A 27,816-nucleotide genomic window follows, 5' to 3' on the forward strand; every position below is an offset into this window, starting at 1 on the left:
TACCCATGGATTCTTTCATTTATTTGTATGTTATATTCTTGTAGGATGTTGATTCAATGATAAAATCCTGTTAAATAAACCGTATTAGACTCTTGGAATTCTTCATTCTGTTGCTGCAATCTAAAAATAAAATTCAGGGTACAATTTTCGTAAAATAATCAAATACTACGGTAACCTTACCAATCAGGGTTATTACTAAGGAATTTTAAAGATGAGTACACATATTTCGCATTTCTGACATGTGCAATGGTGAGATTAAAGATTTTTTGTAATTTATAATTTATCATTGCATTCTCCATGATAAACTAGAACAAGAAAAATTTTCTAATACGTTTATACCAATTTTACCCCTTAAATTAGATCTATATATATATATCTTTTTGTTAGGGACGACATCAAAAGTTCAATATAGTATAAAAAACTTAATTCACATAGTTTTTTTCACTGACACCCCCACCCTCCTCTTAACTTAATTTGGGAAAAATTGATTTACCAATAGGGATATATGTAAAAATCGATTTTGGATATACAAAACTTGTAGAATTTTAACCCCCACCCCCAAACTATTTGATTTAAGTTTTTTATCCTACATCGATCTTTTGATGTCGTCCCTTATTGGTATAACATTGATTTTATTATCAGTATATAAAAACCGTAGTTTATATACGAGTATTTTATACACATATATAGATTCTTTTAATTCTGTATTTTACTGATAAATATACTCACTTTGTAAGTCAACATCACACTTTTACATTACACTAACAGCAGCAACTGCAGATGAGACACAGAGTTCTGTGGATCCCCTTAGAAAATGTCCAATCTAGATATTCCTATGAAGATTTCTTGTGCCCTAGTTTGGTAAAATAATTAAGCTCATAAGAATATTAGAGGAGAAACAGTTTTTACAATTTTAGATAAGTTAACGGACAATGATTACGTGGATAAGTGGGGGCCCACTGACTGCCTAAGACGGGGCCCGTTCCAGTCAAGCTTCAGTGATTCCCTATTAAAGCAACCAAATTTTTTCCCAAAAAGGGGGGTCCCTCAACAACAACCAGGTGCTCCGCGGGTGCGAAACTTTATACGACCGCAGTGGTCTAACCCTGAACGGTTGGGGCAAATTTGGTCACAATATTCAAGCTTGATACTGTCTGAATTTGGTTTGACATAATAAAGGTTTTTGTCACAAAATAAATGTGGTCAAAGATCTAACAAATCTACTGCACAAAACTGTGCAATTGAAGATTTCTTCTGAAACTTTTCAAAATTCGAAAGTTAAAAAAAAATTAAAAAAAAAAAAAGAATCCCTTAAAAAAAAAAACTTCCCCAACTTGTTGAACCCCCCCCTTTTTTTAAGCAATTACCCTTAAATTCAATCCCATCGTTTCCTTTGTAGTATGGAACCTTGTAATTTCAGAGATATCCATTCACTTAAACACAAGTTATTGTTTGGAAACTAGAAACATGCTTGTTTTTGGTCCTTTTTTGTTCCCTAATTCCTACATATTTTGGGCAATTAATCCAAAACTTAATACCAGCCTCCCCCATGTTATATGGAATATTGTGGTACAATTTTAGAGAGTTCCATACAATTACACACTTGTAAGTTATTGTCTTGATTGTTTTTGACCCCTTTTTGGCCCTTAATTTCTACACTTTGGACCCATAACCCCACAAATGAATCTAAACCTTCTACTTGTGGTTTTAAACATTGTGATACAATTTCAGAGCAATTGAAATACTTATACACAAGTTATTATCCTTCAACTAGAACCAGATGCTCCGCAGGGCGCAGCTATATACGACCGCAGATGTTGAACCCTGAACAGTTGACACAGCATAGGTTTCTGACACAGAATGAATGTGGTCTTATGAACTTAAAATATTTTTTTTGCCTTTGAGCATATCGCAATTCACTATGCTGTTGAATAGTAATCCTCTCAAAAAAATGTTTGAAGACATTTTCTTTTTATTTATGAAATCTGAAATGAGAAAAATTTACCCCCCCCCCCTTCCCCCATTTTTTTTTTCACATCCCCCTTTCCCTTTTTCCAAAACTGATCTCAATTCAAATTCCTAATGGAGTTTGCAACAATAACTACTCATTTAAATACATCATAAAATATTAAAATGTAAAATAAAGTGCTTGTTATCACTGGTAAAGATTGTTTTAATTTATCAGTTGGTAGTAAAAGTGAATATACATTGTATATTGTATAAAACAATGATTTAAGTTGATTCAACTACTATTCTGGACAAAGAAAGATAACTCCAATTGAAAATTTCTTGCTATTGCACAATATTGTGCAATTAGATATTTCTTGCTATTGCGCAATACTGTGCAATTGAAAATATTTGCTATTGCACAATACTGTGCAATTGAAGATTTCTTGCTATTGCACAATACTGTGCAATTGAACATTTTTTGCTATTGCACAATACTGTGCAATTGAAGATTTCTTGCTACAGTACTTGCAACCTTAGGCGTTACTATTTCAGCGATCAATCAGCGGTCATCGATCAGTCACCGATCAGTCAAGTTCGCGTCAAACTCACGTCAGCAATCCGTCAGACTTATAGTAAAAGTAATTGACTGATCGGACTGATCGGACGGATAGTACCGATCGACCTTGATGACGGATTGAACTTTAATACGTCACATGATGAACTAATACAAATTACGGAATCTTAGTTTCGTTTAATTTAATTAAAATGGCGACTCGTGAAAATCGAACGTTCAATGATACATTTTGTTTATTAATTATTTAGCAAAGTTTTATGAATTGAAATGAAAAGAAATGTACAGATAAAACCTAAATTAAAATATCATCATTAAATAATGGTCTTTTTCGTTTTATTTAGGTTAAATATTTTCAAACCCGGCGAGTGTCTACATCGCGAAATTGATTTTATTATTTTCCAAACATACTCGGGAAAAACAAAATGAAAGGATCAGTTATTGAAAAATGTAGTCTATTTTTTTTCAATATTTTAAATTTTTGTATCCTTATCATCATAAAATTCTTTAAAAAAAATTCATAATCATGGACTTTCTATATTCTCGTCACAATCGAAGCCTTTGAAATAACAAATTACAAAAATAACTACTCCTAAACAATAAAAAGTACAAAAATCCAATGGTGGTAAACATAAATATATTCCTTAAAAAGAAAGAAATAATTTTAAGCAGATTTATTCTTGAATAATTCACATTTTCTACAAAAAACATATGAAAATCATTTATAACAACTGATTGCAATTGAAATTACAATATTTTCCAATATGAGAAGAAATATTTGCATTTTTGGCAAAGCGTACAAAAAAATAATATCTTTTTCCTTAAAGTAAACATAATTTATGAAGAACAACCAATCCTGATGAACAAAAAGTAATGAAATCATATGGCGGTTAATAATTTATATCATAATAAAGCAATAACTGCATTCTTATTCCACAAAAATAAAAGTTTAAGCATTTTAAGTCTCATTATATCTCAATTCGAATTAGCAGACTTGTCTCATTCAAGATGGTAAAATAACTGATTTCAAATAAAATAGAATCATTTTCAATAAAAATAAGAATTTTGGTTATTTTAAACGATGCAAATAAAATTCTAGTATGATTTCTCTGACATTCTTTTAATTTTATGAAAAAAAACTATTCTAAACTATAAAAAGTACAAAAATTTAATGGCTGTCAATAATTTTCAGTAAAATGACGAAATATTTGCATTTTAGGCAACGCGTACAAAAATTTAGTATCTTTTTCCTTAAAGTAAGCATATTTTATGAAGAACAGCCAATCTTGATGTACAAAAAGTACTCAAATCATATGACGGTTAAGAATTTGTATCAAAATAAATCAATAACTGCATTCTTATTCCACAAAAAAAAAAGTTTAAGTATTTTGATTCTCATTATATCTCAATTCTGATTAGAAGACTTGTCTCAAAATGGTAAAAATAACTGATTTCAAATAAAATAGTATCATTTTTGATAAAAAGAATAATAATTTTGGTTATTTTATAGAATGCGAACAAAATTTTAGTATGATTTTTCTGATATTCTTTTAATTTTATGAAAAAAAAACTATTCTAAACTATAAAAAGTACAAAAATTTAATGGCGGTCAATAATTTTCAGTAAAATGAAGAAATATTTGCATTTTAGGCAACACGTACAAAAATTAAGTATCTTTTTCCTTTAAGTAAGAATATTTTATGAAGAACAGCTAATCTTGATGTACAAAAAGTACTGAAATCAAATGACTGTTAATAATTTGTATCAAACTAAATCAATAACTGCATTCTTATTCCACAAAAATAAAAGTTTAGGTATTTTGATTCTCATTATATCTCAATTCTGATTAGAAGACTTGTCTCAAGATGGTAAAAATAACTGATTTCAAATAAAATAGTATCATTTTTGATAAAAAGAATAATAATTTTGGTTATTTTATACAATGCGAACAAAATTTTAGTATGATTTTTCTGATATTCTTTTAATTTTATGAAAAAAAAACTATTCTTAACTATAAAAAGTACAAAAATTTAATAGCGGTCAATAATTTTCAGTAAAATGAAGAAATATTTGCATTTTAGGCGACGCGTAAAAAAATTTAGTATCTTTTTCCTTTAAGTAAGAATATTTTATGGAGAACAGCTAATCTTGATGTACAAAAAGTACTCAAATCATATGACGGTTAATAATTTGTATCAAAATAAATCAATAACTGCATTCTTATTCCACAAAAATAAAAGTTTAAGTTTTTTGATTCTCATTATATCTCAATTCTGATTAGAAGACTTGTCTCAAGATGGTAAAAATAACTGATTTCAAATAAAATAGTATCATTTTTGATAAAAAGAAGAATAGTTTTGGTTATTTTAAACAATGTGAACAAAATTTTAGTATGATTTTTCTGATATTCTTTTAATTTTATGAAAAAAAACTATTCTAAACTATAAAAAGTACAAAAATTTAATGGCTGTCAATAATTTTCAGTAAAATGACGAAATATTTGCATTTTAGGCAACGCGTACAAAAATTTAGTATCTTTTTCCTTAAAGTAAGCATATTTTTTGAAGAACAGCCAATCTTGATGTACAAAAAGTACTCAAATCATATGACGGTTAAGAATTTGTATCAAAATAAATCAATAACTGCATTCTTATTCCACAAAAAAAAAAGTTTAAGTATTTTGATTCTCATTATATCTCAATTCTAATTAGAAGACTTGTCTCAAGATGGTAAAAATAACTGATTTCAAATAAAATAGTATCATTTTTGATAAAAAGAAAAACAATTTTGGTAATTCTAAACAATGCGAAAAAAAAAATTAATATTATTTCTTTGACATTCTTTTAATTTCACGAAAAAAAAACTATTCGAAACTATAAAAAGTACAAAAATTTAATAGCGGTCAATAATTTTCAGTAAAATGAAGAAATATTTGCATTTTAGGCGATGCGTAAAAAAATTTAGTATCTTTTTCCTTTAAGTAAGAATATTTTATGGAGAACAGCTAATCTTGATGTACAAAAAGTACTCAAATCATATGACGGTTAATAATTTGTATCAAAATAAATCAATAACTGCATTCTTATTCCACAAAAATAAAAGTTTAAGTTTTTTGATTCTCATTATATCTCAATTCTGATTAGAAGACTTGTCTCAAGATGGTAAAACTAACTGATTTCAAATAAAATAGTATCATTTTTGATAAAAAGAAGAATAGTTTTGGTTATTTTAAACAATGTGAACAAAATTTTAGTATGATTTTTCTGATATTCTTTTAATTTTATGAAAAAAACCTATTCTAAACTATAAAAAGTACAAAAATTTAATGGCTGTCAATAATTTTCAGTAAAATGACGAAATATTTGCATTTTAGGCAAGGCGTACAAAAATTTAGTATCTTTTTCCTTAAAGTAAGCATATTTTATGAAGAACAGCCAATCTTGATGTACAAAAAGTACTCAAATCATATGACGGTTAATAATTTGTATCAAAATAAATCAATAACTGCATTCTTATTCCACAAAAATAAAAGTTTAAGTATTTTGATTCTCATTATATCTCAATTCTAATTAGAAGACTTGTCTCAAGATGGTAAAAATAACTGATTTCAAATAAAATAGTATCATTTTTGATAAAAAGAAAAACAATTTTGGTAATTCTAAACAATGCGAAAAAAAAATTAATATTATTTCTTTGACATTCTTTTAATTTCACGAAAAAACAACCTATTCGAAACTATAAAAAGTTCAAAAATCCAATGGCCGTCAATAATAACCATTTTCGTAGGAATAAGTTTATGTTTCTTCTTCTTCTTATGGTATCCAGTTATCCATCAGATTTTTGATGATTACTAACTGCTGCGCATGCGTAGGATAATAATAAATAAATATTTACAAAAGAAAAGTGCCAAAAATAAACAAATACTAACATGACATGTGGTTAAAACTATTTACATAACTACTAGGTTTACTGTTTTATATTGTAGAGAACAGTAGGTGTCAACTGTTCTCTAAAAATATTTAAGGTCGGAGAAAGTACTACCTTTGGAGGTAGTACATTCCATTGTGTAATAGTAAACGGAAAAAAGGAATATTTGTAACAGTCTTTAAATGTAAGTATGTGTCTGTAAGTTTGTGGATGGAATTGTCTGGTTCTATTGTCTGTTGGTATGAGTAAATCTGATGGTATGGCGACAATATGGTGAACAATTTTATAGAACATTATAAGTCTAGTTTTAAGTCTGCGTTGTTGTAAGGTAGGCCAATTTAAGGTATTGAGCATGTCTGTAACGCTACTGGTGTTGTGGTAACGATTGCAGGCATACCTAGCTGCCCGACGTTGAACCATCTCAAGTTTATTGCATTGTTCAGCAGTATGAGGGTTCCAAACCGAACAAGCATATTCTAGTTTTGGTCGGACAAGTGCTAGATATGCCTGGGACTTAATGTTTGTGATTGATGTTTTTAGATTTCTTTTTAGAAATCCTAGACTTTTATTTGCATTGCCAATGATGTTGTTTGTGTGCTGGTTCCATTTTAGGTCAGATTGTAGTGTTATACCAAGATATTTAGCTGCGGAGACAGATTCTAGTGTATGACTGTGGAGAATGTAGTCTTTTTTAATTGTATTTTTCTTATTTGAGGCTGTGAGAACTGTACATTTGTCTGGATGGAAAGCCATCAGCCAGTCATCTTCCCACTTTGCAGCAGCATCAAGATCTTCCTGAAGACTATCACAATCTTCTTTAGATTTGATGCTTTTGTAAATGATGCTGTCGTCGGCGAACAGTCTGAGTTTACTGGTTTTCAAATATTCTGGTAGGTCGTTTATGTAAACCAGGAATAGAACTGGACCCAGAACTGTTCCCTGTGGGACACCAGAAGTAACTGGAGCAACGTCTGATGACTCTCCATCCAGGACAACTGTTTGTGTGCGGTTTGATAAAAAGGCAGAGATCCAGTTAAGTGTTTCATTTTGTATTCCATAGAAGTGTAGTTTGTATAAGAGTCTTTGATGTGGGACTTTGTCAAAGGCTTTGGCAAAGTCCATAATTACAAGGTCTGTTTGGGTGTTATTGTCTGAATTTGAAACCAGTTCTTGTATAAAAGATAGAAGTTGTGTTTCACATGATCTAGAGTGTCTGAAGCCGTGCTGGAGGTCGTATAATAAATTGTTTTTTTCTAAGTGATTAATTAAATGTTTTGTTATGACATGTTCCATTAGTTTGCAACTGATACAAGTGAGAGAGATTGGTCTGTAGTTAACTGCGTTGTATTTTTCACCTTTTTTGTATGCTGGTGCGACATTTGCATGTTTCCAGTCAGATGGTATACAGCCAGATGTAAGCGATTTCTGGAAAATAATGGTGAGGATAGGTGCCGTTATGTTTTGAAGTTGTTTTAGAACTCTGCCGCTGATGTTATCTGGGCCAGTGGCTTTGTGCGGATTGATGTTGTTTAAGAGTTTTTGTATGCCAGGTGTTGTAATTGTGAGTGATGGAATGACTGGATGAGGACTTGGTCCTTTATCAGGCATATTACTTGCTGTTTCGGTGGTAAAGACTGATTGGAATTGCTCATTTAAAATGTTGGCTTTTTGTTTTGTATCAGTTGTTAATTGTCCCTCTTTTTTCAGGGGAGCAACTCCACTATTGTCAGTTCTGATGGATTTAATGTAAGAAAAGAGTTTTTTCGGTTTTGATTGGTTGCTGTAACTTTGGTCAGGGTCATTTGTTGGAAGGTCAAGGATCATTTTTTCTATGTATGTACAATAGGCACGTCTCTGTTCTTGTTGGACTTGTTGTTTAAGTTTTTTATATTTAAGTATATGCTTTTTGTCCTTTTTCATTTTAGAGTACAATTTATTCTTTTTATTTATCATTTTTCTGAGTTTGTTGTGCACCCAGGGAAGTCGGTGTTTATATGTTAACATTTTATGTGGGATGTTTGTATCTATTGATTTTGTGATGTTGTTTTTAAATAAATCCCACATTTCGTTTATAGTACTGTTGTTGTTGTTATTCATAACAGTAAACTCTTCAAGTGTTTTTTGAAGGTCTGCTTCTATGTTTTCCCAGTTCGCTTTGTCGTATTTGAGTATTTTTCTAGGTTGTTGTCTGATTTTTCGAAGCCAAGTGTCAATTTCTATGTAGACGATGTCATGGTCACTTAGTCCTAGTGGTGGAAGTGTGTTTACTTTGTTAACAGTTGTTAGATTGTTAACTAGGATTAAGTCTAATATTCTTTCTTTTCTAGTTGGTGTATTAACTATTTGTTGAAGGTTAAAATTTTCTAGTAATTCTAAAAGTTTATTATGATGTTCAGCGTCCGGTTTACCCGGTATGACCTGAGGTATAGACCAGTCAATATGACCTAGGTTAAAGTCACCACCAATCATGATATTAGTATTTGATGATTGGTTGATTCTACTAAGTGATAGTTCTAGTTGTTGTAAAGATGTTCCTTTATCTGATGGTGGTCTGTAATATGCACCTATTAACAAGTTCTTACTACCAGTCATGTTTATTTGAGACCAAACTATTTCACAGTCAGTTTTAAGTTCGCTTACTTCTGTGCTTATAAGTTCTTTATTAATAGCAATAAGTACACCTCCATTTTTTACAGAGTCATATAATACAATTATGTATTATATGTCTCTGATGTTAGCAATATTAAATACAAAACTATTAATCAACACAAACAATTTAACGCTCTAAGCATATTATTCTGTTATACTATTTTCGCTTTTTTATTTGCAACCAATTTTATTACAAATTAACGTGTAAATTAAGGTGTCTTCGTAGAGGTCCGCGTTCATCGTTTGTAAACACTGTCGAGTTCGGTTTACATAAGAATTTTAAATATATTGTAACGTTTGTGGGTCATCGTAAATTCCCTTTTTTTTCTATTTTTAGATACTATATATAACTATAGTTGTCCGGTCACTTTTTCGCGGGGATCGTTTATCTCGTGTTTGAACTCAATGTCCAGACTTGGATATTTAAACCTCGTCAGGGCAGTATTTCTTTAGATTGGGGAAAACTTTCGTACTGGTAAGTTGTACTTTAAATTTCAATTTATTTTGTATTTCGATGTTTGACTTAAATATTTATTTCTTACATTTGATATATTTCTTTTCGGTCTCGTAGTCAAACAGTTCTAAAATGTTAAATTTACGTTTCCGCTCCAGAATAAATAGAGGGAATTGTACACTAGCTTGATATTTTATGATTTCGGGTTTATAAAGAGATGGGTTTCATTTTGATAGCGATATTTAGACAGAGGGTTAATCCGAGGGATATTTTGGAGTAACGGTCGTCAATCTACGAGATTGTTCGTGCCTAATTACTCTGAAATAGAATTTTGTATTATCGCATGTTTTGGTTTTGGATCTTGAACTGGTCAATTTTACTGAAAAACGTTTTTCAGACATTGCTCTGGTTGGATTGAAAACTAAACGAGAAATGCGATGTTTTTTTTTACTGGATCGATTTTTGTTCCCTAGTCATAGAATAATGAGATTCATGTTCTAGTCTAACAAAGTCGGTGGGAACCAGTGGGTATAATTATTTTGTCTCGGAAGGTTGACGTCACAACTTGATTGATTGGATTATAATTTAGTTAAAAACGAATAGTGTACAGCTCTCAATATTTTAAGTAAACGGACACTTCAAATTCTAGTATCATTTTATTTTATTCAATTAGATAGCACTAAGGCCAAACGCTTCTTTGAAATGGTTAACTTGTATGGGTATTTTTCACCGTATTGTTTGTCCAAAAAGGGGAAGTTCGAGAGTGTATTGAAATTCTAAATTGATATTTTTGCCCTGGAGATACCGCGATTTGATTTATGTATTTATGTTGTCTTTGTCTATTTAATATGAACTGCTGTTTTATGAATTTTTGTCATTTGTTCTATGAACAAATACATTGCTTGGCAAATCGTCATCACTGGTCATTTTTAGGTTTCTTATACCTGTCATTTATTGAATTTACTGTTTCGTTGTATTGTCAGTATGCTGTCAGAAGTCCTGGAGCGAAAGCACAGGCCGAACCCTCTCTACCAGTAACGTAAATGGCTGAGCTAGCAGGGTATAATGTCATGAGACAGATTATGAATGAGAATACGTTTACACACGAAAACCCATTTACGTTGCATTGGCGCCCAACGTGGCCCCCCCCCCTTTTTTTTTTACTAGATTTGGGACCTTTCATTTCATTTTCGAACTTCCGCGCCTCATTACTTGATTTTTTTTCTCTCGAGAAAATTGGTAGCGACAGTGGAAGGCTGAGCTTGTAATATAAATTGTATAGCTTGTCAGATTTTTCACCGGCTGTGTAACATAATGTTGTTATCATTCATTTCATGTTCATAAAAAAAATTAAAAAAAAGTTTATTTCATAGTTGTTTTTTTTTTTTTTACCTTGCCGACAGTGTATGTATTTGTCGTGCCTCCTTATCTGCGAAGTATAACTATAGTCGAACGATTATATTGGTGGATTTAGTTCTATGAACAATCTGTATGTTGAAAGTTTGATTCTGACTCCTGACCCAGGTCAGAACCTACGCTTGTGAATAATATTCTTGACTGCAGCAAGGATGCGTTATGCTGAAGAACTATTTTATATATGTGCGGAATAACGGAATTTGGACTATTTACAGTCATTGTGTGTCATGAACTGATACTTTGTTAAGATAGGGGGGTACGAAACCTTTGTTTCTGTATGTTGGCAAATTTGAATATTTGTGGATTGTTTTAATAAAAAGGTCATATTCATTGAAAGGTTGATATATGTTGTAAATTTACGTATTAGTTATTTTTTATTACAAGTCCGTGCATAGACTTGTTGTGAATAAGGGATTGTTTTCTACACAGTCGGTGCCTTCATACTCGAATATATCTATTATATATTATTTGCTATTAAGGGGTTTAGTATACATTTTTTCAGGGTTATTCTATTTATTCAGATGTTCATTTTTTATGAATTGACTTCAGATTTGCGTCTTGCGTGAATGGTCAATTTTGCCTGCGCATGGACGTTAATCTTAGTCAAACGTATTCATTGGGAGGAATTTAAACTTAACTCAAGTAATTTGGGAAGGTAATAACCTGATATGTTAATATGTAAACATTATTGAGTTTGGTGATGAAAGTTGGCCTTCCACTGGTGCTCTCTATAATATGGATAATATATTTACGGTGTCTTGTGATGACATATGTTTATTTATATATATGGTAAAAGATTATTGCAGTGTAGATTGCATGTGATGATGATATATAGAAAAAGTCAGTGTGCTGAACCCAATTTTAGAGGTGCATAAAAAAAAGTACACGAATACATTATTTTTTAATCTTATTCATGTAAATCGTATACATGACAGTAAATACATGATTTTATGATTCACCCATGCACATGACCAGTTGAACACTAGTATACAGTTGAAACTGCCTGGATATAATATACATAGAAAGTATTAGCTTTGCTCTGGCCATACATCGCTACCATAAGCTTTGGTGGTGCAGTAGTTTAAGCTGAATATAGATGATTTATGAATAATATTGATACGTGAACTAAGATTCACAGTATGGCAGTATACGTATAGATATATATAGAGTCATGGGTGGAAAAAAAAATGCACTCTGAAATAAAAGAATAGCATTTGCACGTGATTGTTATCTTTTTTATGTTTTAATAGTTTGCTTACTGTACTTCTGAAGTTGGGTTTAGTACACACATCACACACACTTATTTAACTTTATTGCATTTGATATATTGATTTATAGTATATTTTATATTGGGGATACTATTTAATTTTATGATTGTTTTGTTCTGGAAGCACAATCATGTAATCGGTACTGATTTTCTCGAAAATAATTGCTTGGCCTTAGTTCATTTCAGATTACATGTATCCAACATTACGTTAATTTAGTATTTTTACCTTCCCCAATCTCCGTGCTCTGCACGTAAAATGTTAATATATGTGGTTGTCAGTATCTCCAAAAACATAAAGATTTTTTTAATTTTTTTTATATTTGATTTGATTCTATTTTTTGTTAGTTATTATTTTTCAGTGTTTGTGCATTGTTGGAGTAAAAGAATATTAAAGACGTATATGGATTCAATTCTTAATTCGCATGGAAATATCGGTTGAACGTTTATGATGAAATTGCCTTTAACAATGGAAATGTTTGGACCTTCGTCACCATTTGAACCTTCATTACTATTTGGACCTTCATCATTATTTGGACTTTCATCACTATTTGGACCTTCGTCACCATTTGTACCTTCATCACTATTTGGACCTTCGTCACCATTTAGACCTTCATCACTGTTTGGACCTTCTTGGACATTTATCAACATTTAGACTTTTATATACAATACAATGCACATTTTCAACTGTTTAAAGACAACCGTGTCTTGTCCTTTAAATTGTCTTACTATGTTGTCAAATCGCGGACGATTTGTTTTTCTGGGTAGGGGGTATTGTAACGTTTGTGGGTCATCGTAAATTCCCTTTTTTTTCTATTTTTAGATACTATATATAACTATAGTTGTCCGGTCACTTTTTCGCGGGGATCGTTTATCTCGTGTTTGAACTCAATGTCCAGACTTGGATATTTAAACCTCGTCAGGGCAGTATTTCTTTAGATTGGGGAAAACTTTCGTACTGGTAAGTTGTACTTTAAATTTCAATTTATTTTGTATTTCGATGTTTGACTTAAATATTTATTTCTTACATTTGATATATTTCTTTTCGGTCTCGTAGTCAAACAGTTCTAAAATGTTAAATTTACGTTTCCGCTCCAGAATAAATAGAGGGAATTGTACACTAGCTTGATATTTTATGATTTCGGGTTTATAAAGAGATGGGTTTCATTTTGATAGCGATATTTAGACAGAGGGTTAATCCGAGGGATATTTTGGAGTAACGGTCGTCAATCTACGAGATTGTTCGTGCCTAATTACTCTGAAATAGAATTTTGTATTATCGCATGTTTTGGTTTTGGATCTTGAACTGGTCAATTTTACTGAAAAACGTTTTTCAGACATTGCTCTGGTTGGATTGAAAACTAAACGAGAAATGCGATGTTTTTTTTTACTGGATCGATTTTTGTTCCCTAGTCATAGAATAATGAGATTCATGTTCTAGTCTAACAAAGTCGGTGGGAACCAGTGGGTATAATTATTTTGTCTCGGAAGGTTGACGTCACAACTTGATTGATTGGATTATAATTTAGTTAAAAACGAATAGTGTACAGCTCTCAATATTTTAAGTAAACGGACACTTCAAATTCTAGTATCATTTTATTTTATTCAATTAGATAGCACTAAGGCCAAACGCTTCTTTGAAATGGTTAACTTGTATGGGTATTTTTCACCGTATTGTTTGTCCAAAAAGGGGAAGTTCGAGAGTGTATTGAAATTCTAAATTGATATTTTTGCCCTGGAGATACCGCGATTTGATTTATGTATTTATGTTGTCTTTGTCTATTAAATATGAACTGCTGTTTTATGAATTTTTGTCATTTGTTCTATGAACAAATACATTGCTTGGCAAATCGTCATCACTGGTCATTTTTAGGTTTCTTATACCTGTCATTTATTGAATTTACTGTTTCGTTGTATTGTCAGTATGCTGTCAGAAGTCCTGGAGCGAAAGCACAGGCCGAACCCTCTCTACCAGTAACGTAAATGGCTGAGCTAGCAGGGTATAATGTCATGAGACAGATTATGAATGAGAATACGTTTACACACGAAAACCCATTTACGTTGCATTGGCGCCCAACGTGGCCCCCCCCCTTTTTTTTTTTACTAGATTTGGGACCTTTCATTTCATTTTCGAACTTCCGCGCCTCATTACTTGATTTTTTTTCTCTCGAGAAAATTGGTAGCGACAGTGGAAGGCTGAGCTTGTAATATAAATTGTATAGCTTGTCAGATTTTTCACCGGCTGTGTAACATAATGTTGTTATCATTCATTTCATGTTCATAAAAAAAATTAAAAAAAAGTTTATTTCATAGTTGTTTTTTTTTTTTTTACCTTGCCGACAGTGTATGTATTTGTCGTGCCTCCTTATCTGCGAAGTATAACTATAGTCGAACGATTATATTGGTGGATTTAGTTCTATGAACAATCTGTATGTTGAAAGTTTGATTCTGACTCCTGACCCAGGTCAGAACCTACGCTTGTGAATAATATTCTTGACTGCAGCAAGGATGCGTTATGCTGAAGAACTATTTTATATATGTGCGGAATAACGGAATTTGGACTATTTACAGTCATTGTGTGTCATGAACTGATACTTTGTTAAGATAGGGGGTACGAAACCTTTGTTTCTGTATGTTGGCAAATTTGAATATTTGTGGATTGTTTTAATAAAAAGGTCATATTCATTGAAAGGTTGATATATGTTGTAAATTTACGTATTAGTTATTTTTTATTACAAGTCCGTGCATAGACTTGTTGTGAATAAGGGATTGTTTTCTACACAGTCGGTGCCTTCATACTCGAATATATCTATTATATATTATTTGCTATTAAGGGGTTTAGTATACATTTTTTCAGGGTTATTCTATTTATTCAGATGTTCATTTTTTATGAATTGACTTCAGATTTGCGTCTTGCGTGAATGGTCAATTTTGCCTGCGCATGGACGTTAATCTTAGTCAAACGTATTCATTGGGAGGAATTTAAACTTAACTCAAGTAATTTGGGAAGGTAATAACCTGATATGTTAATATGTAAACATTATTGAGTTTGGTGATGAAAGTTGGCCTTCCACTGGTGCTCTCTATAATATGGATAATATATTTACGGTGTCTTGTGATGACATATGTTTATTTATATATATGGTAAAAGATTATTGCAGTGTAGATTGCATGTGATGATGATATATAGAAAAAGTCAGTGTGCTGAACCCAATTTTAGAGGTGCATAAAAAAAAGTACACGAATACATTATTTTTTAATCTTATTCATGTAAATCGTATACATGACAGTAAATACATGATTTTATGATTCACCCATGCACATGACCAGTTGAACACTAGTATACAGTTGAAACTGCCTGGATATAATATACATAGAAAGTATTAGCTTTGCTCTGGCCATACATCGCTACCATAAGCTTTGGTGGTGCAGTAGTTTAAGCTGAATATAGATGATTTATGAATAATATTGATACGTGAACTAAGATTCACAGTATGGCAGTATACGTATAGATATATATAGAGTCATGGGTGGAAAAAAAAATGCACTCTGAAATAAAAGAATAGCATTTGCACGTGATTGTTATCTTTTTTATGTTTTAATAGTTTGCTTACTGTACTTCTGAAGTTGGGTTTAGTACACACATCATACACACTTATTTAACTTTATTGCATTTGATATATTGATTTATAGTATATTTTATATTGGGGATACTATTTAATTTTATGATTGTTTTGTTCTGGAAGCACAATCATGTAATCGGTACTGATTTTCTCGAAAATAATTGCTTGGCCTTAGTTCATTTCAGATTACATGTATCCAAAATTACGTTAATTTAGTATTTTTACCTTCCCCAATCTCCGTGCTCTGCACGTAAAATGTTAATATATGTGGTTGTCAGTATCTCCAAAAACATAAAGATTTTTTTAATTTTTTTTATATTTGATTTGATTCTATTTTTTGTCAGTTATTATTTTTCAGTGTTTGTGCATTGTTGGAGTAAAAGAATATTAAAGACGTATATGGATTCAATTCTTAATTCGCATGGAAATATCGGTTGAACGTTTATGATGAAATTGCCTTTAACAATGGAAATGTTTGGACCTTCGTCACCATTTGAACCTTCATTACTATTTGGACCTTCATCATTATTTGGACTTTCATCACTATTTGGACCTTCGTCACCATTTGTACCTTCATCACTATTTGGACCTTCGTCACCATTTAGACCTTCATCACTGTTTGGACCTTCTTGGACATTTATCAACATTTAGACTTTTATATACAATACAATGCACATTTTCAACTGTTTAAAGACAACCGTGTCTTGTCCTTTAAATTGTCTTACTATGTTGTCAAATCGCGGACGATTTGTTTTTCTGGGTAGGGGGTATTGTAACGTTTGTGGGTCATCGTAAATTCCCTTTTTTTTCTATTTTTAGATACTATATATAACTATAGTTGTCCGGTCACTTTTTTCGCGGGGATCGTTTATCTCGTGTTTGAACTCAATGTCCAGACTTGGATATTTAAACCTCGTCAGGGCAGTATTTCTTTAGATTGGGGAAAACTTTCGTACTGGTAAGTTGTACTTTAAATTTCAATTTATTTTGTATTTCGATGTTTGACTTAAATATTTATTTCTTACATTTGATATATTTCTTTTCGGTCTCGTAGTCAAACAGTTCTAAAATGTTAAATTTACGTTTCCGCTCCAGAATAAATAGAGGGAATTGTACACTAGCTTGATATTTTATGATTTCGGGTTTATAAAGAGATGGGTTTCATTTTGATAGCGATATTTAGACAGAGGGTTAATCCGAGGGATATTTTGGAGTAACGGTCGTCAATCTACGAGATTGTTCGTGCCTAATTACTCTGAAATAGAATTTTGTATTATCGCATGTTTTGGTTTTGGATCTTGAACTGGTCAATTTTACTGAAAAACGTTTTTCAGACATTGCTCTGGTTGGATTGAAAACTAAACGAGAAATGCGATGTTTTTTTTTACTGGATCGATTTTTGTTCCCTAGTCATAGAATAATGAGATTCATGTTCTAGTCTAACAAAGTCGGTGGGAACCAGTGGGTATAATTATTTTGTCTCGGAAGGTTGACGTCACAACTTGATTGATTGGATTATAATTTAGTTAAAAACGAATAGTGTACAGCTCTCAATATTTTAAGTAAACGGACACTTCAAATTCTAGTATCATTTTATTTTATTCAATTAGATAGCACTAAGGCCAAACGCTTCTTTGAAATGGTTAACTTGTATGGGTATTTTTCACCGTATTGTTTGTCCAAAAAGGGGAAGTTCGAGAGTGTATTGAAATTCTAAATTGATATTTTTGCCCTGGAGATACCGCGATTTGATTTATGTATTTATGTTGTCTTTGTCTATTAAATATGAACTGCTGTTTTATGAATTTTTGTCATTTGTTCTATGAACAAATACATTGCTTGGCAAATCGTCATCACTGGTCATTTTTAGGTTTCTTATACCTGTCATTTATTGAATTTACTGTTTCGTTGTATTGTCAGTATGCTGTCAGAAGTCCTGGAGCGAAAGCACAGGCCGAACCCTCTCTACCAGTAACGTAAATGGCTGAGCTAGCAGGGTATAATGTCATGAGACAGATTATGAATGAGAATACGTTTACACACGAAAACCCATTTACGTTGCAATATACGTATCCGTCCGATCCGTGCATAAATTTAATTTACTGATCGATCGGTGACAGTTGTCAGGGTAACTCTCACATAGGTTATTTGACTTATCTGACGGATCCTATGGGTCTCCGATCACCGATCACTCATCGATCAGTCAAACATCCGTCACCTATCATTCACCGATCATTCAAGTTCACGTCAAACAGTAACGCCTAAGGTTGCAAGTACTGTATTGCTGAATACTGTGCAATTGAAAATTTCTTGCTATTGCACAATACTTAATATAATAATTTTGGATCCTGATATGAACCAACTTGAAAACTGGGCCCATAATCAAAAATCTAAGTACATGATTAAATTCAGCATATCAAAAAAGCCAAAGAATTCAATTTTTATTAAAATCAAACTTAGTTTAATTTTGGACCCTTTGGTATTTAATGTAGACCAATTTGAAAACGGGACTAAAAATTAAGAATCTACATACACAGTTAGATTTGACATATCAAAGAACCCCAAATATTCAATTTTTGATGAAATCAAACAAAGTTTAATTTTGGACCCCGATTTGGACCAACTTGAAAACTGGGCCAATAATCAAAAATCTAAGTACATTTTTAGATTCAGCATATCAAAGAACCCCAAGGATTCAATTTTTGTTAAAATCAAACTAAGTTTAATTTTGGACCCTTTGGACCTTAATGTAGACCAATTGGAAAACGGGACTAACAATTAAGAATCTACATACACAGTTAGATCCGGCATATCAAAGAACCCCAATTATTCAATTTTTGATGAAATCAAACAAAGTTCAATTTTGGACCCTTTGGGCCCCTTATTCCTAAAAACCTGTTGGGACCAAAACTCCCAAAATCAAACCCAACCTTCCTTTTATGGTCATAAACCTTGTGTTTAAATTTCAAAGATTTCTATTCACTTATACTAAAGTTATGGTGCGAAAACCAAGAATAATGCTTACTTGGGCCCCTTTTTGGCCCCTAATTCCTAAACTGTTCAGTCCTCAACTACCAAAATCAATCCCAACCTTCCTTTTGTGGTCATAAACCTTGTGTTTAAATTTCACTGATTTCTATTTACTTATACTAAAGTTATTGTGCGAAAACCAAGAATAATGCTTATTTGGGCCCTTTTTTGGCCCCTAATTCCTAAACTGTTTGAACTAAAACTCCCAAAATCAATCCCAACCTTCCTTTTGTTGTCATAAACTTTGTGTCAAAATTTCATAGATTTCTATTTACTTAAACTAAAGTTATAGTGCGAAAACCAAGAAAATGCTTATTTGGGCCCTTTTTGGCCCCTAATTCCTAAAATTTTGGGACCAAAACTCCCAAAATCAATCCCAACCTTCCTTTTGTGGTTGTAAACCTTGTGTTAAAATTTCATAGATTTCTATTCACTTTTACTAAAGTTAGAGTGCAAAACTAAAAGTATTCGGACGACGACGACGACGACGACGCCAACGTGATAGCAATATACGACGAAAAATTAAAATTTTTGCGGTCGTATAAAAAGTTGATAAGATTATTGTTTTCAATCCAGATACGGCCAGAATTTTTTCTCTCAAATACCTTAGACTGCCTCCTCAATTCAAATGGTTCGTACCTTAGACTTTCAAGCTATCCAGAGCGAGCTTATTATAATATACTGAATGTGGATCATTATTCAGCTATTATGTCAATTTAAACTATCATGTTATTTTAAAATAGGGCTGGGGCGTTTGGGGTTAAACATTTTTTCATTGGTAAATAATATTGCTGCGGATAATTTTTTCATGAGAGTGGAATGGAGTTTTACTTTCTGTTTGGTTGAATAGTGAAATGGAAGTCACTACGTTCTTGGTCAATCCTGTGTCGCTTTGAAGGTTTCATGCATGGTTGTCATCCTCAGCCTAATCAACGTGTTACTGTAATTTGAATTTCAAAATGACTGAGTGACGGTTTTTTTTACGCAGTGGTCAACTCCACCATATAGAGAATCACATGACTATGACACAATCAGTAAATACCAGCGAAATTATCTTTATAAGTAAAGAATTGTCGCATAAAAATGAAATACACAGGAAATGGCAAAATTCACGAAGTCTGATTAATCATTTTACAAACAAACAAAAAGTCCAAGCAAAGGGGGTGTACGCCCTCTACGCCCCCCTCTAGATCCGCCACCGGCGTCAATAAGTGAAATTAGGCATTAAATCCGTCAGTTATGCACGCCTTTTTGACGTCATTTACTAGAAAGAGGGGGTCGCCTGTTTCCTGCACTATTACCGTTCATCATCGTCATTATACAGGATAAACTAAAAATAAAGTTTGTTTTGTAAGTACTTAATCACAGTCTCCTTATGACAGCAATGCTGATTGTCAATTATGAGGATTTTTATTTGCCGAATAATTTGTACAATAAAGCAATGTAGTTTTGCAACCACTCGCTCAACATTGGAACGGAAGTGACGATGCCCCTAAACGTACGAATTATGTTCACTAAAAACGAGTTTTTGACGGAAATGCATCGAACTCGAAAGTTGTCTATTGCATGGCAATATATATAGTCCCCTATCGGTTAAACTTGTTCTTTAAACTACATTGAATATAACAAATATCAAGTAAATATCGTCAAGCATAATGCAAAAGTGCGGAAATAATTTAAGTGAATTTTCTGTCCAAGGACCGTAAACAGACAGACAGACAAGTCCCAAAAATACTTGAGACTAGCACTCAACTTCTGATATAGATGTCTCTTCATGTACAGACCTAGGGCGTTTTTTACATTTTTTGTATTGGTCTCTTCTGTATATCTCCAGAATATATTCTGTTGAATAGTCCAAAAAAATGAATCAGGACTTCTGCAGGTGATATTATGATGAAGAAGTTACAAAACAACAATTCAATTTGCCGTCGAATATAGTACATTTTTTTATGTTGGATTACATAAACAAAGTTTACGATAATTTATTAGAAAATTTAGTTACGCCAGTTTATTTGACACAACGCTAGTGACTATATCAAACCAAAACTGAATAAAACATGTATAATTAATGGTGATCCATTCATAAATAAAAAAATCTAATTAAAAAAATCATAAAAAAATGTCTTCAAAACAAGATTTATAATTTTTTTTTGGTTAAAAAAAAACCCGTCGCCACGTAAATTGTGCAATTTTTTTAAATGAGATAAATATACAGCAAAAAAATATGTTTTTCTTCCTAGATAATTATGTATGCCAGTGACTATAATAATAAAAAAATGAATAAAACATGTATAATTAATTGTGGTCCATTCATTAATAATAAAACACAATTAAACCAGATGCTCCGCAGGGCGTAGCTTTATACGACCACAGAGGTTGAACCCTGAACGGTTAGGGCAAGTATGGACACAACATTCAAGCTGGATTCAGCTCTAAATTTGGATTGTGATTAAATAGTTGACACAGCATAGGTTTCTGACACAGAATGAATGTGTTCTAATGAACTTAAAATTTTTGTTTCTCTTAGAGCAATTCACTATGCTGTTGAATATTAATCCTCTCAAAAAAATGTTTGAAGAAATTTTCTTTTTTATTTATGAAATTTCAAATGAGAAAAATTGAACCCAATTTTTTTAATCACATCCCCCTTTCCCTTATTCCAAAACTAATCTCAATTAAAATTTCTAATGGAGTTTGCAACAATAACTACTCATTTAAATACATCATAAAATATTAAGATGTAAAGAAAGTGCTTGTTATCACTGAATGGTAAAGATTATTTTAATTTATCAGTTGGTAGTAAAAAGTGAATATACATTGTATATTGTATATAACAAAGATTTAAGTTGATTCTGGACAAAGAAAGATAACTCCAATTAAAAAAAAATCTTGCTATTGCACAATATTTTGCAATTAGATATTTCTTGCTTACTATTCTGGACAAAGAAAGATAACTCTAATTAAAAAAAAATTTGATATTTCACAATATTGTGCAATTAGATATTTCTTGCCATTGCGCAATACTGTGCAATTGAAAAGACTTGCTATTGCACAATACTTAATATAATAATTTTAGATCCTGATTTGGACCAACTTGAAAACTGGGCCCATAATAAAAAATCTAAGTACATTTTTGGATTCAGCATATCAAAGAACTTCAAGATTTCAATTTTTGTTAAAATCAGACTAAGTTTAATTTTGGACCCTTTGGACTTTAGTGTAGACCAATTTGAAAACAGGACCAAAAATGAAGAATCTACATACACAGTTAGATTTGGTATATCAAAGAACCCCATTTATTCAATTTTTGATGAAATCAAACAAAGTTTAATTTTGGACCCCGATTTGGACCAACTTGAAAACAGGGCCAATAATCAAGAATCTAAGTACATTTTTAGATTCAGCATATCAAAGAACCTAACTGATTCATTTTTTGTCAAAATCAAACTAAGTTTAATTTTGGACCCTTTGGACCTTAATGTAGACCAATTTGAAAACGGGACCAAAAGTTAAGAATCTACATACACAGTCATGACAGTTAGATTCAGCATATCAAAGAACCCCAATTATTCAATTTTGATGAAATCAAACAAAAGTTTAATTTTGGACCCTTTGGGCCCCTTATTATGTTGGGACCAAAACTCCCAAAATCAAACCCAACCTTTCTTTTATGGTCATAAACCTTGTGTTTAAATTTCATAGATTTCTATTTACTTATACTAACGTTATGGTGCGAAAACCAAGAAAAATGCTTATTTGGGTCCCTTTTTGGCCCCTAATTCCTAAACTGTTGGGACCTAAACTCCCAAAATCAATACCAACCTTCCTCTTGTAGTCATTAACATTGTGTTTAAATTTCATTGATTTCTATTTACTTAAACTAATGTTATTGTGCGAAAACCAAGAAAAATGCTTATTTGGGTCCTTTTTTGACCCCTAATTCCTAAACTGTTGAGACCAAAACTCCCAAAATCAATCCCAACCGTTCTTTTGTGGTCATAAACCTTGTGTCAAAATTTCATAGATTTCTATTAACTTAAACTAAAGTTATAGTGCGAAAACCAAGAAAATGCTTATTTGGGCCCTTTTTGGCCCCTAATTCCTAAAATGTTGGGACCAAAACTCCCAAAATCAATACCAACCTTCCTTTTGTGGTCATAAACCTTGTGTTAAAATTTCATAAATTTCCATTCACTTTTACTAAAGTTAGAGTGCGAAAACTAAAAGTATTCGGACGCCGGACGACGACGACGACGACGACGACGACGACGACGCCGACGCCAACGTGATAGCAATATACGACGAAAATTTTTTCAAAATTTGCGGTCGTATAAAAAATCATAAAAAAGTTCCTAAAAACAAGATTTAAAATTTTTTATGGTTTAAAAAAAGCCGTCGCCACGTAAATCGTGCATTTTTTTTTTAAATTAGATAAATATACAGCAAAATATGGTGTTTTTTTCTACATTTAAGAGCAGTTCTCTTCTCTGTAATCACCAAAATATTTCAGCACGCACTAAAAAATAAATTCAGATCATGGTGAGGTCGCGGTATGAGCGGCATGAAAATATAAATTTTCGTTGCTTTCTCGATTCTTCTACGTCCTCTTTACGCTTCTACAACGACCCCCTACGATTATACCACGTTCTCACCGCGCTTATTATGTGACCTCACTACGCTTATCAAGATCTTTCTATGCTCATCACGTTTGCACTATGACCAAATCACGATTTATGAAATTGCAACACGATAGCACCACGCTTCTACTGCGATTATAGCACGTTCTTGCCACAATAAATTATACTACGTTTATATCGCAATCTTACTACGTTCTCAACAATAACGTCAACATCGTATTCCATATCAATACTCTTCCATTCCTTCTACTTCTGATTTAAAAAACGTCGATTTCTCCGAAACAATACAGGCATGCCACCAAAATCTACTAGAAAACGTGGGCGTGGTGGTAGGGGTAGATGTAGAGTCAGAGTCAGAGCTTTGATAGTAATGAATCCTGATCCAGCAGAGATATAACCGACCATTCAACTTAAATTACAACCTATTGGCATCCGATACAGTTTTTCGATATAATGTCATTTATATAGTTTTATCATTTTTGATATGAGGAAGGCGCTGCCTATAAATTGATTAATAGTTGGTTGCTTAATGTCCAGTGGCAAATATTGCATGCACAAATTTTGACGGGACGTATTATGGTATACAAATGTCCGACTTCCGTCTGTCCGTCGTAAACATGGTACAGTATAATGTCATGGTTGTTTTTTTCGTGATGGTCAAGCGAGTTATAAAATAAAACACAAAATAAAACATGTCACCGAGCTCGTTTTCGAGAAAATTGAGGCTGTAAATTAGGGATTTGTGCAATTTTGTAAAAAATGTAGGCAATGTTATAAAACCTTTGGAGCATATATTCTGCGTCGTAAATTATTAAGATCGGGTTCAATTTGAAGCTGTGATAAGTCACAATAAGTAAAAAAAAAAATCCCTACACGAATGACTACAATTATTCAAGCCTTCTTGACCATGCGGACCAGATGCTCAAAGTGGTATTTTTTTAATCCTATGTTAATTATAAAATCATATTTGATTGGATTCTTACGGCTTTTATACTTGTGTGTTATACTTTGCGTTTACCCAAAAAGGAAAGCAGGAAGAATTAGATAAAGCCCGTTTCCAATTTACATCATTTTTCTGTTACACTAAATGGTAGCAATATCTGACGTTGCGTCATTACGTTTCTTATAATTACGGAAAATTACACGATATTTTAGTAAACGCTAGCAGTGATGACATATGTGTCGGGCATGGTGTAGCCTGTTAGAGGAAATGGACAAGTTACAGACAAAACCTGGAGAGATTTAATATTTAGATTATAATCTTTAGTAAATGTTAGTTGTTTTTGTGTCTCGTATCGATCTTTTGGGTCAATCCAATTGCAACGGACTTTTAAACGTTGTTTTTATGTTATACTATTACAACACTGACTGTCTAAGTTTAGGGGTTGAACGCTCACACACATGTTGAATCCTGCCACATTATCATGAGCATGTAGTTGAGTGGTTATTGTTTGTTCATATCTGTCGACTCATATTTGAAGTTTTTAGAATGGGTTTGTTATATATCGTCAGGCCGTTACTTTATTTCGTCTTAATTGTTTCACATTTTTGTCGTTGCCTTTTATAACTGATATACAGTATGAATATTTGTCATTTTTTAAGGCCGCACGGTTGGTTATAATTGATAATACTACTTCATTGAACTTCAGTTGATAGTTGTCAAATTAGAAGTCATACCACATCTTCTTACTTGTTATGATATTTTATACATGACTTTTAATTTCGGGTCTTGTCTAAACATTTATGAAATATTAGTCGCTTGACGTTAAAAACAAACAACTAACAATCAATCAATTTAAACTCGTGTTCAATAAGGAGAAAATCATTTGATTTGTTGGGTTAAAAGGGGGAGATGGCAGGAGTATTTTGAATATGAATATGGTGGGCTGGTAAGAGCTGGAAAAAATAGGCATGATTAGCGACAAGTTAAATCTTTAACATGAATAAAAAATTTCGCAAAAGATCCTCCTGCCGGCCCCATTCCCATCCTTAGAATATGAAAAGGTCGTACCCTTACTGTAATTGTCCGTGTGTGTTTATTGTTTATCCAGCTAGTTGTCCTTATAGTGTCCTACTAAGGGGACGACTATTTGATATTCTGGGGGAGGAGGATTTTGAAAATAAATAACTAATCCTTGATAATCACAAAAATCAAAAGTTTGTTCTGTGGTAGTTTGAAAATAAATAACCTGACACACAATTTATTGAAAAAATAGGTCTCAGGGGTGTGGAAATATTTGTTGTGAGCACTTGTCCCCGGGCAAATGAAACCTAAAATTTTACTTGTCCGGAAAAAAATTTACTTGCCCTGATGATCCCAATAAATATTGAAGTATTTCTTGTTAGCTAATATATGATTCTTACTTAGCACTTTTGTGCATCACAAACAAATGAAATCTATTTGTTTATATGTGTAAAAAATTAGGAAAGTAGGAAATGGGTTAACATCAATGGGACAGAAACCGAACAGCAAACCAACCAATGAAATAACATGTAAAAGACAATTTTGCAGCAGTTTTTGAATAAAAATTATAGCCAGTAGGTACATATACTAAATTTGAGGACAGTGATTGAATAAATGTAAACTAAATGATAGATAAACTATTGATTTTGTGGTGTTTCTCTCAACTGACACACTTGTTTTTTTCTTGATTAATATTTATTATTGTATTGATGGGCAATTAAAGCGTCCCTTCTATTTTCCACTTTGACAACAAATAATGTTTCATCTACAAATAAGACAAAAACTTTATTTATTTTCCGAATTTCCATAGATAGCCAGAGGCAATCTGATATCCACGATGTCTGAAATTCTCGCTTCCGTTTTTTTTTTAAATACTCTGTGTCTTCCATTTGCATGTAAGGTTTTCTTCTCGACTCATGACTCTTTCGTCTTGCTTGCCCACCTTTTTATTAAGTATTTATCAATCTGAATCTCGATACAAAATTTAAAGAAATGACACTTTTGGTAAATGATGGAGAAAACCTAATCGACGATCCCGGGTCAATGGACAAAGCCAATGCAATGTTACGCGACTCGGGGTCGCATACTTATTTTTATTTATTTTGGTAATCGATCTATTTCCGGTATCATGTAAAATTTATCGTCATGAACATTGATGTTTTTACTTGCTGAACATTGGTTTCTTAAACATAAATTAAACATCTTTATACGTTTTGAAATTAATTTTTTGTTTTTTTTTGGATTTGAACTTTGTCTTGTATATTTTTTTACTTGTCCACGGACAACCAAGACTTGTCCGGTTGTTCAAATGTACGAGTCGGGCAAGTCGGGCATAGCATTTCCACACCCCTGGGTCTATTCGAAAGTATTAGAGGGCACCAGATATTCATAAAAATTTTTCCAAACAAAAATCGGGAAACACTTCCGTAAACTTTACATAATGAATTATAAATATTATTTAGATATACTTAAAATGTGTGAAAATGGGTTTCATTTTTAAAAGTTGAGATATATTGTGGTACAAATACGCGGTGGTAAATATTGGGTACGAGATTGCGAAGGTACGAGTTGACATGGCTCTACAGCTATGTTATTCTAGATTTGTAAAACTTTTGACTTGTCAAACTTCTTGAATTGTAACTTGTATTTTTCTTTAGAAACGCAACTTCTCTTTGGCTGGCAGCGGTAACTATTACACAGACGCGATCTCACAAAACGTGACTAAAACAAAGTGACTACATTTAAAAAATTAAGAAACGTAGAAATTCATGAAACTAATGGAGAAAATACGTTTACAATTTAAGAAATTGTGTTTACACATGTATCAATAAATTACATTTCACAAATCAAGAAATGTAGAAATTCGTGTAACGGATGGAAAAAATACATGTTTCAAATTAAGAAATGACATTTTACAAATTAAGAAATTGCATATGTAATTATACGAATAAGAAATTGCATGCCATTTCACAAAATTAATGAAGAATTGTATAATTTTGGCGGATATTCCCTTCCATAGTTTTGCACCCAACTAAAATACCCCAAGTTTGAACACCTTATTTGATTTCAGGACCACCATACTCAAATGTGAAATTTATTTTGATTTATTTCGTAACTTTTTACCTTAAAGAATCCTGGTCCTGAGTAGATTTAGAAGTTGTCGTCAGCAAAAGATTAAAACACCGTCCATTGCGGGCTTCCGTTGTCGTTGATTTCTATATTTTGTGCAATGTCAATTTCATCATGGAAAACTTTCTCTACCATCAGAGGTTCATCAAGGGATAATACTAAATTTGATATTTATGCTATTAATATATGATAGTTACGATTT

General features: G+C 32.1%; 1 long non-coding RNA gene across 1 annotated transcript; it reads right to left on the reverse strand.

Annotated features, from left to right (window-relative positions):
- LOC139524086 (uncharacterized) lies at nt 1–27,806 on the reverse strand. The gene is made up of 3 exons (XR_011664732.1): nt 27,609–27,806; nt 730–853; nt 1–120 (listed from the first exon to the last, which is right to left on the reverse strand). It is a non-coding gene; the product is annotated as an uncharacterized lncRNA (long non-coding RNA).
- Between the last annotated feature and the right edge of the window lie 10 nt (nt 27,807–27,816).

The sequence above is a fragment of the Mytilus edulis genome, chromosome 5 (genome assembly GCF_963676685.1).
Source record: "Mytilus edulis chromosome 5, xbMytEdul2.2, whole genome shotgun sequence".
NCBI lineage: Eukaryota > Metazoa > Mollusca > Bivalvia > Mytilida > Mytilidae > Mytilus > Mytilus edulis.